Below are 16,618 nucleotides of genomic sequence, written 5' to 3' on the forward strand. Positions count from 1 at the left end.
AGGCAATTACCAGAAATTGACAGGTGCAGGATAAAATCCACGCTCTCATATCAGAAACTAACATACAGAGTAAAATGCTCATGCACATAGAAACATAGAAAATAGGTGCAGGAGTAGGCCATTCGGCCCTTCGATCCTGCACCACCATTCAATAAGATCATGGCTGATCATTCCTTCCGTACCCCTTTCCTGCTTTCTCTCCATATCACTTGATCCACTTAACCAAAGGGCCATAACTAATTCCCTCTTGAATATATCCAATGAACTGGCATCAACAATTCTCTGCGGCAGGGAAGTCCACAGGTTAACAATCTCTGAGTGAAGAAGTTTCTCCTCATCTCAGACCTGAATCGCCTACCCCTTATCCTAAGACTATGTCCCCTGGTTCTGGACTTTCCCAGCATCGGCAACATTCTTCCTGCATCTAACCTGTCCAGTCCCTTCAGAATCTTATATGTTTCTATGAGATCCCCTCTCATCCTTCTAAACTTCAGTGAATAAAGGCCCAGTTGATCCAGTCTCTCCTCATATCACAGTCCAGCCATCCCTGGAATCAGTCTGGTGAACCTTCGCTGCACTCCCTCAATAGCAAGAACATCCTTCCTCCGATTTGGAGACCAAAACTGATCACAATATTCCAGGTGAGGCCTCACTAAGGCCCTGTAGAACTGCATTAAGACCTCCCTGCTCCTAAATTCAAATCCCTAAGCTATGAAGGCCAACATACCATTTGCTTTCTTTACCGCCTGCTGTACCTGCGTGCCCACTTTCAGTGACTGATGAACCATGACACCCAGGTCTCCTTGCACCTCCCATTTTGCTAATATGCCACCATTCAGATTATATTCTGCCTTGGTGTTTTTGCCCCCAAAATGGATAACCTCACATTTATCCACATTATACTGCATCTGCCATGTATTTGCCCACTCACCTAACCTATCCAAGTCACCCTTCAGCATCTGAGCCTCCTCCTCCCAGCTCACACCGTCACCCAGTTTAGTGTCTTCTGCAAACGTGGAGATATTACACTCTATTCCTTCATGTAAATCGTTAATGTATATTGTAAATAGCTGTGGTCCCAGCACTGAGCCCTGCAGCAATCCACTAGTCACTGCCTGCCATTCTGAAAAGGACATGTTTATCCAGACTCTCTGCTTCCTGTCTGCCAACCAGTTCTCTATCCACACCAGTACATTAGCCCCAATACCATGCGCTTTGATTTTGCACAACAATCTCTTGTGCGGGACCTTGTCAAAAGCCTCTTGAAAGTCCAAATACACCACATCCACTGGTTCTCCCTTGTCCACTCTGCTAGTTACATCCTCAAAAAATTCCAGAAGATTCATCAAGCATGATTTCCCTTTCATAAATCCATGCTGACTTGGTCTGATCCTGTCACTGCTTTCCAAATGCGCTGCTATTTCATTCTTAATGATCGATTCCAACATTTTCCCCACTACTGATGTCAGGCTAACCAGTTTATAATGACCCGTTTTCTCTCCCTCCTAAAGTGGTGTTAGATTAGCTACCCTCCAGTCCATAGGAACTGATCCAGAGTCGATAGACTGCTGGAAAATGATCACCAATGCATCCACTATTTCTAGGGCCATGTCCTTAAGTACTCTGGGATGCAGACCCGGGGATTTATCGGCCTTCAATCCCATCAATTTCCCTAACACAATTTCCCGCCTAATAAGGATATCCTTCAGTTCCTCCTTCTCACTAGACCCACTGTCCCTTAGTACATTCGGAAGGTTATTTGAATCTTCCTTCTTGAAGACATAACTGAAGAATTGGTTCAATTGGTCTGCCATTTCTTTGTTCCTCATTATAAATTCACCTGAATCTGACTGCAAGGGATCTATGTTTGTATTTACTAATCTTTTTCTCTTCACTTATTTGTAGAAGCTTTTGCAGTCAGTTTATATGTTCCCTGCAAGCTTCCTCTCGTACTCTATTTTCCCCTTCTTAATTAAACCCTTAGTTCTCCTCGGTTGAATTCTAAATTTCTCCCAGTCGTCAGGTTTGTTGCTTTTTCTAGCCAATTTATATGCCTCTTCCTTGGCTTTAACACTATCCTTAATTTCCCTTGTTAGCCACGGTTGAGCCACCTTCCCCGTTTTATTTTAACTCCAGATAGGGATGTATAATTGTCGAAGTTCATCCATGTGATCTTTAAATGTTTGCCATTGCTTATACACCGTCAACCCTTTAATTATCCTTTGCCAGCCTATTCCAGTCAATTCACATCTCATACCATCGAAGTTACCTTTCCTTATGTTCAGGACCCTATTTTCCGAATTAACTTTGTCACGCTCCATCTAAATAAGGAATTCTATCATATTATGTTCACTTTTCCCTTCGGGGCCTCACACAACAAGATTGCTAATTTGTCCCTTCTCATTGCACATCACCCAGTCTAGGATGGCCAGCTCCCTGGTTGGTTCCTCGACATATTGGTCTGGAAAACCATCCCTAATACATTCCAGGAAATCCTCTTCCACCGCATTGCTACCAATAGGTTAGCCCAATCTATATGTAGATTAAAGTCACCCATGATTACTGCTGTACCTTTATTGCACACATCCTTTATTTCTTGTTTGATGCTGTCCCCAACCTCACTACTATTATTTGGTGATCTATACTACTCCCACTCGCGTTTTCTGTCCTTTGGAATTCGCTAACTCCACACAAACCGATTCCACATCATCCAGGCTAATGTCCTTCCTTACAAATGCATTGATTGCCTCTTTAACCAGCAACATCACCCTGCCTCCTTTTCCTTTCTGTCTATCCTTCCTAAATGCTGAAAATCCTTGGATGTTGAGTTCTCAGCCTTGATCACCCTGGAGCCATGTCTCCGTGATGCCAATCACATCGTATCCGTTAGCTGCTATCTGCGCATTTAAGTCATCCAACTTATTCAGAATACTCCTCGCATTGAGGCACAGAGCCTTCAGGCTTGTCTTTTTAACACACTTTGCCCCTTTAGAATTTTGTTGTAATGTGGCCCTTTTTATTTTTTGCCCTCCACTTTTACTATTCTCCTTTCGATCTTTTGCTTCTGCCTCTATTTTATTTCCATCTGTCTCCCTGCCTAGGTTCCCGTCCCCCTGTCATATTGGTTTAACTCCTCCCCAACAGCCCTAGCAAACACTCCCCCCAGGACATTGGTTCCGGTCCTGCCCAGGTGCAGACCGTCTGGTTTGTACTGGTCCCACCTCCCCCAGAACCGGTTCCAATATCCGAGGAATTTGAATCCCTCCCTTCTGCACCACTCCTCAAGCCACGTATTCATCTGAGCTATCCTGCGATTCCTACTCTGACCAGCATGTGGCACTGGTAGCAATCCTGAGATTATTACTTTTGAGGTCCTACTTTTTAAATTTAACTCCTGGCTCCCTAAATTCGTTTCGTAGGACTACATCCTGTTTTTTCTCTATGTCATTGGTACCTATTGCACCAAGACAATTGGCTGTTCACCCTCCCTTTTCAGAATGCCCTGCACCCACTCCAAGACATCCTTGACCCTTGCACCAATGAGGTAACATACCATCCTGGAGTCTTGGTTGCGGCCGCAGAATCGCCTACCTATTCCACTTAAAATGGAATCCCCTATCACTATCGCTATCCTACTCGTTTTTCCTCCCCTCATGTGCAGCAGAGCCAGCCACGGTGCCATGAACTTGTCTGCTGCTGCCCTCCCCTGATGAGTCATCCCCCTCAGCAGTACACAAAGCAGTGTATCTGTCTTGCAGGGTGATGACCGCAGGGGACCCCTACACTACCTTCCTTGCACTGCTCTTCCTGTTGGTCACCTATTCCCTATCTGGCTGTGTACCGTTTACCTGTGGTAAGACCAACTCATTAAACGTGCTATTCACGTCATTCTCGGCATTGTGGATGCTCCAAAGTGAATCCACCTGCAGCTCCAGTGCTGCAATGTGGTCCGTCAGGAGCTGGAGGACACACTTCCTGCACACGTAGTCGTCAGGGACACCAGAAGTGTCCGGGTTCCCACATAGTACAGGAGAAGCATAACATGTGTCTAAGCACTCCTGCCATGATTTAACCCTTAGCTACACTTAAACTGGCAACAACAATGTTAAAAGATTGCTTCCTGATGTAAAAAATAAAAAGAAAAGCTACCGACCAATAACCAGCCAATCACTGACACGCCCCCTCGAACCCGGAACTCCTCCTCCTCAACCCCGGAACTCCCGCCTCCTCGACCACGGAACTCCCGCCTCCTCGACCCCGGAACTCCCGCCCCCTCAAACCCGAAACTCCCGCCCCCTCGACCCCAGACTCTCACTGCTCAACTGCCCGAACTCCTCCTCCGACAAACCTTTATAGGCCTCCTCGACACCGGACATACCAGAGATGCAGAATCAAATCCACACTTCCATACCAGACACCCACTATATAAGAAAATAAGAACATAAAAAATACGAGCTGGAGTAGGCCATATGACCCCTCCAGCCTGCTGCGCCATTTAATACGATCATGGCTGATCCGATCATGGACTCGGGTCCACTTCCCTTCCCGCTCCCCATAACCCCTTATTCTCTTGTCGGTTAAGACACTGTCTATCTCTGTCTTAAATATATTCAATGTCCCAGCTTCCACAGCTCTCTGAAGTAGCGAATTGCACTGATTTACAACCCTCTGAGAAGAAATTCCTCCTCCTCTCAGTTTTAAATGGGGGGGGCTCTTATTCTAAGATTATGCCCCCTAGTTCTAGTCTCCCCTATCAGTGGAAACATCCTCTCTGCATCCACCTTGTCAAGGCCCCTCAGAATCTTATACATTTCAATAAATCACCTTTCATTCATTCTTCTGAATTCAATGAGTAGAGGCCCAACCTCCTCAACCTTTTCTCAACCCTTCATTTCTGGAATCAACCTAGTGAACCTTCTCTCAACTTCCTCCAAAGCAAGTATATCATTTCGTAAATATGGAAACCAAAACTGCACGCAGTATTCCAGGTGTGACCTCATCAAAATCCTGTATAACTCTAGCAAGACCTCCCTGCTTTTATACCCCAGCCCCTTTGCAATAAAGGCCAAGATTGCATTGGGCTTCCTGATCACTTGCTGTACCTACATACTAACCTTTTGTGTTTCATGCACAAGTACCCCCAGGTCCCACTGTACTGCAGCACTTTGCAATCATTCTCAATTTAAATAATAACTTGCTCTTTGATTTTTTTTTCTGCCATAGTGCATGACCTCACACTTTCCAACATTATTTCCATCTGCCAAATTTTTGCCCACTCACTTAGTCTATCTGGGTCCTTTTGCAGATTATTTGTCTCCTCCTCACACATTGCTTTTCCTCCCATCTTTGTATCGCCAGCAAACTTGGCTACGTTACAGTCGGTCCCTTCTTCCAAGTCGTTAATATAGATTGTAAATAGTTGGGGTCCCAACACTGATCCTTGCGGCACCCCACTAGTTACTGATTGTAAACCGGAAAAAGAACCATTTACCCCAACTCTCTGTTTTCTGTTAGTTAGCCAATCCTCTATCCATGCTAATATATTAACATCAACCCCGTGAACTTTTATCTTGTGCAGCATTCTTTTATGTGTCACCTTGTCAAATGCCTTCTGGAAGCCCAAATACACCACATCCACTTTATCCACCCTGTTGGTTACATGCTCAAAGAATTCCAGCAAATTTGTCAAACTTAACTTCCCCTTCATAAATCCATGCTGACTGCCTGACCGAATTATTCTTTTCCAAATGTCGTGCTAATGCTTCTTTAAGAATGAACTCTTTAACATTTTCCTAACCACAGATGTTAGGCTGACTGGTCTATAGTTTCCTGCTTTTTGTCTGCCTACTTTTTAACCGAGTGCGGCTCTCAGTCCCCGGACAACACCGAGTGCAGCTCTCAGTCCCCGGGCAACACCGAGTGCGGCTCTCAGGCCCCGGGCAACACCGAGTGCAGCTCTCAGTCCCGGGCAACACCGAGTGCGGCTTTCGGGCCCCGGACAACACCGAGTGCGGCTCTCAGTCCCCGGGTAACACAGAGTGTGGCTCTCAGTCCCCGGGCAACACCGTGTGCATCTCTCAGGCCCCGGGCAACACCGAGTGCGGCTCTCAGTCCCCGGGCAACACCGAGTGCAGCTCTCAGTCCCGGGCAACACCGAGTTTGGCTCTCAGTCCCCGGGCAACACCGAGTGCGGCTCTCAGTCCCCGGGCAACACCGAGTGCGGCTCTCGGGCCCCGGACAAAACCGTGTGCAGCTCTCAGTCCCCGGGCAACACCGAGTGCAGCTCTCAGTCCCCGGGCAACACCGAGTGCGGTTCTGTCTCCGGGCAACACCGTGTGCGGCTCTCAGTCCCCGGACAACAACGAGTGCAGCTCTCAGTCCCCGGGCAACACCGAGTGCGGTTCTGTCTCCGGGCAACACCGTGTGCGGCTCTCAGTCCCCGGACAACAACGAGTGCAGCTCTCAGTCCCCGGGCAACACCGAGTGCGGCTCTCAGTCCCCGGGCAACACCGAGTGCTGCTCTCAGGCCCTGAGGCAGAGTCGCTGTGCCAGGCACCAGCAAAACCCTGGGGCAGCACCTCCCCCACAAAAGGAAAACAACAACTTACATTTCTCCAGCAGGCCCAGCAATTAGCAGCCGCTCTGTATCAGGTGGGCGCTGGATGTGGAAGTCACTCACTGGCCTCCTGTGCGGGTCTGTTTGTTGCATCAGTTTGAGCTGGATGGAGAGGGGGGAGAAGCTGCTGGGTTTCACCCCCAGTACTTCTGGGCCCAGTGGGACCAACAATTTCCCATGTGGGATTGTCGAGGGAGGTGGGTTCCCTTCCCTGAAGGACAGTAGTGACCCAGATGTGTTTTTACGACAATCCGGCAGCTTTCATGGTCACTTTTTTCTCGTGCCGGCCCCACAAATGACCAGATTCATTAAGCTCAATTTCACAACCTGCCTTTGTGTTTTTGTGGGTTCTCTCTCACACTCCCTTTTTCCTGTTTGAAATTCACTTTACAGGGTGTTAAAAGGGGAGGATTTGTAGACTGGAAGCTCAAACCAAACATCACCTCAAGATCTGACAGTCACTCGATACATCGGGACTGGAATATCATCAGCTTTTGACCACGGAAGCAGAAGGCACCGTTCACAGTGGGGAGAAACGGTACATGTGCTCTGTGTGTGGACAAGGCTTCAGCCAATCATCCAACCTGGAGAGACACAAGCGCAGTCACACTGGGGAGAAACCGTAAATGTGGGATTGTGGGAAACAATTCAACTACCCGTCCCAGCTGGAAATACATCGGCGAAGTGACACTGGGGAGAGGCCGTCCACCTGCTCCGACTGTGGGAAGGGATTCACTCAGTCATCCCACCTGCTGACACACCAGCGAGGTCACACTGGGGAGAGGCCGTTCAACTGCTCCGACTGTGGGAAGGGATTCACTGTGTCATCCCATCTGCTGACACACCAGCGAGTTAACACTGGGGAGAGACCTTTTAAATGTTCTGACTGTGAGAAGAGTTTTAAAAGCAAACAGCACGTCCTGATACACCAGCAAGTTCACACTGGGCAGAGGCCTTTTAAATGTTCTGACTGTGAGAAGAGTTTCAAAAGCAAAGAGCATCTGCTGAGACACCAGCGAGTTCACACTGGGGAGAGGCCGTTCAGCTGCTCTGAATGTGGGAAGGGATTTATGCAGTTATCCGACTTGCTGACACACCAGCGAGTTCACGCTGTGGAGAGACCATTCCCCTGCTCTGAATGTGGAAAGAGATTCACTTGCTTATCCGAACTTCTGATACACCAGCGAATTCACACTGGGGATAGGCCGTTCACCTGCTCCGAGTGTGGGAAGGGATTCACGACCTCATGCAACCTGCTGAGCCACCAGCGAGTTCACAAGTGACTGCAGGGGTTGGATTCTGCTATTATTAGAAAAATAGAAACATAGAAAATAGGTGCAGGAGTAGGCCATTCGGCCCCTCTAGCCTGCACCACCATTCAATGAGTTCATGGCTGAACATGCAACTTCAATACCCCATTCCAGCTTTCTCGCCATACCCATTGATCCCCCTAGTTGTAAGGACTTCATCTAACTCCTTTTTGAATATATTTAGTGAATTGGCCTCAACAACTTTCTCTGGTAGAGAAATCCACAGGTTCACCACACTCTGGGTGAAGAAGTTCCTCCTCATCTCGGTCCTAAATGGCTTACCCCTTATCCTTAGACTGTGTCCCCTGGTTCTAGATGTCCCCAACATTTGGAACATTCTTTCTGCATCCAACCTGTCGAACCCCTTCAGAATTTTAAAAGTTTCTATGAGGTCCCCTCTCATTCTTCTGAACTGCAGTGAATACAAGCCCAGTTGATCCAGTATTTCTTGATACGTCAGTCCCGCCATCCCGGGAATCAGTCTGGTGAATCTTCGCTGCACTCCCTCAATAGCAAGAATGTCCTTCCTCAGGTTAGGAGACCAAAACTGTACACAATACTCCAGGTGTGGCCTCACCAAGGCCCTGTACAACTGTAGCAACTCCCTGCCCCTGGACTCAAATCCCCTCGCTATGAAGGCCAACATGCCATTTGCTTTCTTAACCACCTGCTGTACCTGCATGCCAACCTTCAATGACTGATGTACCATGACACCCAGGTCTCTTTGCACCTCCCCTTTTCCTAATCTGTCACCATTCAGATAATAGTCTGTCTCTCTGTTTTTACAACCAAAGTGGATAACCTCACATTTATCCACATTATACTTCATCTGCCATGCATTTACCCACTCACCTAACCTATCCAAGTCGCTCTGCAGCCTCATAGCATCCTCATCGCAGCTCACACTGCCACCCAACTTAGTGTCATCCGGAAGTTTGGAGATACTACATTTAATCCCCTCGTCTAAATCATTAATGTACATGTAAACAGCTGGGGCCACAGCACAGAACCTTGCGGTACCCAACTAGTCACTGCCTGCCATTCTGAAAAGTCCCCATTTACTCCGACTCTTTTCTTCCTGTCTGACAACCAGTTCTCAATCCATGTCAGCACACTACCCCCAATCCCATGTGTTTTAACTTTGCACATTAATCTCTTGTGTGGGACCTTGTCGAAAGCCTTCTGAAAGTCCAAATATACCACATCAACTGGTTCTCCCTTGTCCACTATACTGGAAACATCCTCAAAAAATTCCAGAAGATTTGTCAAGCATGATTTCCCTTTCACAAATCCATGCTGACTTGGACCTATCATATTCCCTCTTTCCAACTGCACTGCTATGACAGCCTTAATAATTGATTCCATCATTTTACCCACTACCGATGTCAGGCTGACCGGTCTATAATTCCCTGTTATCTCTCTCCCTCCTTTTTTAAAAAGTGGGGTTACATTGGCTACCCTCCACTCCATAGGAACTGATCCCGAGTCAATGGAATGTTGGAAAATGACTGTCAATGCATTCATTATTTCCAAGGCCACCTACTTAAGTACTCTGTGATGCAGTCCATCAGGCCCTGGGGATTTATCGGCCTTCAATCCCATCAATTTCCCCAACACAATTTCCCGACTAATAAGGATTTCTCTCAATTCCTCCTCCTTACTCGACCCTCCGACACCTTTTCTATCCGTAAGGTTGTTTGTGTCCTCCTTAGTGAATACCGAACCAAAGTAATTGTTCAATTGGTCCGCCATTTCTTTGTTCCCCATTATGACTTCCCCTAATTCTGACTGCAGGAGACCTACGCTTGTCTTTACTAACCTTTTTCTCTTTACATATCTATTGAAACTTTTGCAATCCGTCTTAATGTTCCCTGCAAGCTTCTTCTCGTACTCCATTTTCCCTGCCATAATCAAACCCTTTGTCCTCCTCTGCTGAGTTCTAAATTTCTCCCAGTCCCCGGTTCGCTACTATTTCTGGCCAATTTGTATGACACTTCCTTGGCTTTAATACTATCCCTGATTTCCCTTGATAGCCACGGTTGAGCCACCTTCCCTTTTTTATTTTTACAGGAATGTACAATTGTTGTAGTTCATCCATGCGGTCTCTAAATGTCTGCCATTGCCCATCCACAGTCAATCCCTTAAGTATCATTCACCAATCTATCCAAGCCAATTCACGCCTCATACCTTCAAAGTTACCCTTCTTTAAGTTCTGGACCATGGTCTCTGACTTAACTGTTTCATTCTCCATCCTAATGCAGAATTCCACCATATTATGGTCACTCTTCCCCAAGGGGCCTTGCACAATGAGATTGCTAATTAATCCTCTCTCAGTCTAAGATGGCCTCCCCCACTAGTTGATTCCTCGACATATTGGTCTAAAAAACCATCCCTTATGCACTCCAGGAAATCCTCCTCCACCGTATTGCTTCCAGTTTCGTTAACCCAATCTATGTGCATATTAAAGTCACCCATTATAACTGCTGCACCTTTATTGCATGCACCCCTAATTTCCTGTTTCATGCCCTCCCCAACATCACTGCTACTGTTTGGAGGTCTGTACACAACACTGTGGAAATGTATTTTTATCTAAGCTGATACCATACGGTAGTTGTGTGCATTTTGATCAAAATGGAGTCCTGGCCCTTCCAGAACTTTCTGCATTTTAGCAGTCAGCTTGCATAAACAGCTAAACCTGGTTTGAGATGGCTGATGGCCATCAGACAGCTAGGAGACAAGTCATGCTGAGACAAGTAACCCCCCCCCCCAACCCCATGGTGCTCTCCTATTGTCTACACTACAGGAGTTCCATGTTACTCCACCCTTATCTTCTAGCCATTATCTTCTTTCCGAGACCTCATCCATTTGATGCAAACAGATAAACTGACCAGGAAATTGGAACAATCCTGACACAATACAAGACAGGTGATAGCCCATTACCTATGACTCATGGAGTAATGGCCGGCTGGCCAACTGATAACCCTGACAAAAGGAAATGTCTGGATACCATGTCAGGACCAGGTTATAGTAATTAACTCTTTATCTGTATTCACTGACTGTGAGACAGAGCAATACACAGGGAGAGGCCATAACTTTGGTTTTACTGTATAAATATCTTGTTAAACTGAACCATTTCGGAGGTGTTCACTTAGCCCTTGACTGAGTGTAACCTACCCCTTGCGAGCAAGTAAATTAAAGAAACTTCTACCGGAGCTGTAAGTGTCGGAGTCATTCTTTTCGGAGGTCGAGATTTCGACAACACCCACTAACGTTTTTTGCCCTTTGATATTCGGCAGCTCTACCCATATAGATTCCACATCATTGCTGCTAGTAATCACATCCCGGACTGAATCGTGTTCATTCTGACAGTTGGGGTTTATAACTCCTGTAACGCCGATGTTAATAATTCCTGTAACTGTACTGGAGTTTAATAATTGTGATATAGACACGTAAATTAGTCTTACTTTCAACACATTGCTGAGGATTTTTGTCTTTCCCACCTGAGTGTTTAGAATCACCTGGCTGGAGCTGAGAAAGGACAATCTGTGGGGAGGATTTTACAGGGGGAACAGAACTTCAGCCTGGACACAGTCCTTCAGGGCCACACTAACATCACCTCATTCTTCTGAACTCCAATGTGTATAGGCCCAACCTAATCAACCTATCTTCATAAGTCAACCCCCTCATCTCCGGAATCAACTCTGGAATTTGCAGCAGACATGAGCAAGGACCTGAGGCTTACTAAAAGACACATATTTCATTACAGACAAGGTTATACTGGGTGAAATGTTCAGTTAGAACATGAGAACATAAGAAATAGGAGCCGGAGTAGGCCATTTGGCCTCTCGGGCCTGCTCCGCCATTCAATAAGATCATGGCTGTTCTGATCATGGACTCAGTTCCACTTCCCTGCCCGCTCCCCATAATCCTTCACTCCCTTAATCGCTCAAAAATCTATCTATCTCTGCCTTAAATATATTCAAAGACCCACCCTCCACAGCTCTTTTGGGCTGAGAATTCCACAGATTTACAACCCTCAGAGAAGAAATTCCTCATCTCAGTTTTAAATGGGTGGCCCCAGATTCTAAGACCATGTCCCCTAGTTTTAGTTTCCCCTATGAGTGGAAATATCCTCTCTGCATCCACCTTGTTGAGCCCCCTCATTATCTTATGTTTCGATAAGATCACCTCTCATTCTTCTGAACTCCAATGTGCTTCGGCCCAATCTATCTTCATAAGTCAGCCCCCTCATCTCCAGAATCAACCTAATGAACCTTCACTGAACTGCCTCTAATGCAGGTATATCCTTTCAAAAATATGGAGACCAAAATACGGAGTCCATTACAAGCAAAATGCCGAGCAAACCAGCAGCACACTGGCACCTTAACAGTGTTTCATCGGCCTACAGGCTTTTCTTAAAATAGATTTGTTGAGTGGATCTAAACTTAAACCAGGTTTGCAGGCGTGATGCTCTATTCACATTTTGAGGGTAGAAGAGATGCTGTGGGACACATGCTAAGTCCAGTAGCTGAAAGTGATTAACAGACTGGGTTTTGTGTTTAGTGATCCCAGGAGTGTTACCAATACCAGCATAATCGAAGCCCATGGAATAACGGGGACGTGGCAGCATGGATGTGAAAGTGGCTAAGTGACACAGAGTAGTGGTGAACGGTTATTTTTCTGACTGGAGGAAGTGGTGTTCCCCAGCGGTCGGTAGTAGGGCCACTGCTTTTCCTGATCTATATTAATGATTAGACTTGGGTGTACAGGGCACAATTTCTAAATTTGCAGGTGACACAAAACTTGGAAGTACAGTGAACAGTGAGGAGGATGGTGATAGATTTCAGAAAGACATAAACACGCTGGTGGAATGGGCGGACATTCGGCAGATGAAATTTAACGTAAAAAAGTTCAAAAGTGATACATTTTTGGTAGGAGGAAAAAGGAGAGGAAATATAAACTAAAGGGTACAATTTTAAAGGGGTGCACGAACAGAGAGACCCAGGAGAATATGTGCACCAATTGCTGAAGCTTGCAGCGCTGGTTGAGAAAGCAGTTACAAAGGCTTATCAGATCCTAGGCTTCATGAATAGAGGAATAGAGTACAGAAGGGTGGATATTGGGATGAACCTGCATAAAATACTGGTTCGGCCTTAACTGGAGTATTGTGTCGAATTCTGGGTCATTATCATCATCATAGAAACAAAGAAACATAGAAAATCGGTGCAGGAGTAGGCCATTCGGCCCGTCGAGCTTGCACCAACATTCAATAAGATCACGGCTGATCATGCAACTTCAGTACCCCATTCCTGCTTTCTCTCCATACTCCTTGATCCATTTAGCCGTAAGGACCACATCTAACTCCCTTTTGAATATATCTAACGAATTGACCTCAAAAACTTTCTGTGGAAGAGAATTCCACAGGTTCACAACTCTCTGAGTGAAGAAGTTTTGCCTCATCTCATTCCGAAATGGCTTACCCCTTTTCCTTAGATTGTGACCCCTGGCTCTGGACTTCCACCACATCGGGAACATTATTCCTGCATCTAACCTGTCCAATCCCATCAGATTTGTATATGTTTCTATGAGATCCCCACTCATTCTTTTAAATTCCAGTGAATATAAGCCTTGTCGATCCGGTCTTTCTTCATATGTCAGTCCTGCCATCCCAGGAATCAGTCTGTCGAACCTTCGCTGCACTCCCTCAATAGCAAGAATGTCCTTCCTCAGATTAGGAGACCAAAACTGTAACAATATTCAAGATGTGGCCTCAATAAGGCCCTGTACAACAGCAGCAAGACCTCCCTGCTCCTATACTCAAGTCCTGTCGCTACGAAGACTAACATACCATTTGCCTTCTTCACCACCTGCTGCATCTGCATACCAACTTTCAATGACAGATGTACCATGACACCCAGGTCTCGTTGCACCTCTCCTTTGCCTAATCTGACACCATTCAGATAATATTCTGCCTCCCTGTTTTTGCCACCGAAGTGGATAACATCACATTTATCCACATTATAATGTGTCCGCCATGCATTTGGCCACTCACCTAACCTGTCCAATTCAGCCTGCAGCCTCTTAGCATCCTCCTCACAGCTCACACTGCCACATGGCTTAGTGTCATCTGCAAACTTGGAGATATTACATTCAATTCCTTCATCTAAATCATTAATGTATATTGTAAATAGCTGAACCTTGCGGCACCCCACTAGTCACTGCCTGCCATTCTGAAAATGACCCATTTATTCCTACTCTTTGCTTCCTATCTGCTAACCCGTTCTCTATCCACGTCAATACATTACCCCCAATACCATGTGCTTTAATTTTGCACACTAATCTCTTATATGGGACCTTGTCAAAAGCCTTTTGAAAGTCCAAATACACCACATCCACTGGTTCTCCCTTGTCCACTCTACTAGTTACATCCTCAAAAACTTCTAGAAGATTTGTCAAGCATGATTTCCGTTTCATAAATCCATGCTGACTTGGACCGATCCTGTCACTGCTTTCAAAATGTGCTGCTATTAAGTCTTTAATAATTGATTCCAACATTTTCCCCACTACTGCTGTCAGGCTAACTGGTCTATAATTCCCGGTTTTCTCTCTCCCTCCTTTTTTAAAAAGTGGGGTTACATTCGCTACCCTCCAATCCATAGGAACTGATCCCGAGTCTATAGAATGTTGGAAAATGACCACCAATACTTCCACTATTTCTAGAACCACTTCCTTCAGTACTCTGGGATGCCCACTATCAGACCCTGGGGTTTTATCGGCTTTCAATCACGTCAATTTCCCTAGCTCAATTCCCTGACTAATAAGGATTTCCTTCAGTTCTTCCTTCTCGCTAGACCCTCGATCCCATAGTATTTCCGGAAGGTTATTTGTGTCTTCCTTAGTGAAGAAAGAACCAAAGTATTTGTCCAATTGCTCCACCATTTCTTTGTTCCCCATTATAAATTCACCTGATTCTGGCTGCAAGGGACCTACATTTGTCTTCATGAATCGTTTTCGCTTCACATATCTATAGAAGCTTTTGCAGTCCTTTTTTATGTTCCCTGCAAGCTTACTCTCATACTCGATTTTCCCCCTCCTAATTAAATCCTTTGTCCTTCTCTGCTGAATTCTAAATTTCTCCCAGTCCTCAGGTTTGCTACTTTTTCTGGCCACTTTATATGCCTCTTCCTTGGATTTAACACTATCCCTAATTTCCCTTGTTCAAACAGTTGAGCCAACTTCAACATTTTATTTTTACGCCAGACAGGGATGTACAATTGTTGAAGTTCATCCATGTGATCTTTAACTGTCTGCCTTTGTCTATCTACAGTCAACCCTTTAAGTATCATTTGCCAGTATATGCTAGCCAATTAACGACTCATACCATCGAAGTTACCTTTCTTTAATTTCGTGACCTTAGTATCTGAATTAACTATGTCACTCTCCATCTTAATGAAGAATTCTACCATATTATGGTCACTCTTCCCCAAGGGGCCTCGCACTACATGATTGCTAATTAATCCTCTCTCATTACACAAGACCCACTCTAGGATGGCCGGCTCTCTAGTTCGTTCGTTGACATATTGGTGTAGAAAACTATTCCTTATACACTTCAAGAAATCTTCCTCCACTGTGTTGTAACCAGTTCGGTTAGCCCAATCTATATATAGATTAAAGTCACTCATGATAACTGCTGTACCTTTATTGCACGCATCCCTAATTTCCTGGTTGATGCCATCCCCAATCTCACCACTACTGTTTGGTGGTCTGTACACAAATCCCACGAGCCTTTTCTGCCCTTTGGTTTCCGCAGCACTATCAATACAGTTTCGACATCTAAGCTAATGTCCTTCCTTACTATTGCATTGATCTCCTCTTTAACCAACAACGCTATCCCACCTCCTTTTCCTTTCTGTCCATCCTTCCTGAATATTGAATACCGCTGGATATGGAGTTCACAGCCTTGGTCGCCCTGGAGCCATATCTCAGTAATCCCATTTACATCATATCCGTTAACAACTATCTGCACAGTTAAGTCATCTACCTTATCACGAATTCTCCTCGCATTGAAACGCAGAGACTACAGGCTTGATTTTTTAACACTCTTTTTCCTTTTGGAATTATGTTGTAATGTGGCCCTTTATGATTCTTGCCTTTGATTTCTCTGCCCACCACCTTTCCTTATCTCCTTTCTACCGTTTGCATCTGACCCCATTTTTCTTCCATCTGTCTCCCTTAATAGATTCCCATCCCACTGCCATATTAGTTTAAAACATCCCCAACAGCGCAAGCAAACATTCCCCTTCGGACATTGGTTCCGGTCCTGCCCAGGTGCAAACTGTCCGGTTTGTAGTGGTTCCACCTCCCCCAGAACCGGCTCCAATGTCCCAGGAAGTTGAATCCCTCCCTCTTGTAACCCTCCTCAAGCCATGCATTCTTCTTAACTCTCCTGATAGTTCTACTCTGACGAGCACGTGGCAAGGGTAGCAATCCTCAGATTACTACCTTTGAGGTCCTACTTTTTAATTTAACTCTTAGCTTCCTAAATTCAGCTTGTAGGACCTCATCTCATTGTTTAGCTTTATCATTGGTACCTATATGCACCACGACAATTAGCTGTTCTCCCTCCCTCTCCAAAATGCCCTACAGCCGCTCCGAGACATCCTTGACCAGTGCACCAAGGAGGCAACATACC

Source organism: Pristiophorus japonicus, chromosome 28 (assembly GCF_044704955.1).
Source record: "Pristiophorus japonicus isolate sPriJap1 chromosome 28, sPriJap1.hap1, whole genome shotgun sequence".
Lineage (NCBI taxonomy): Eukaryota > Metazoa > Chordata > Chondrichthyes > Pristiophoridae > Pristiophorus > Pristiophorus japonicus.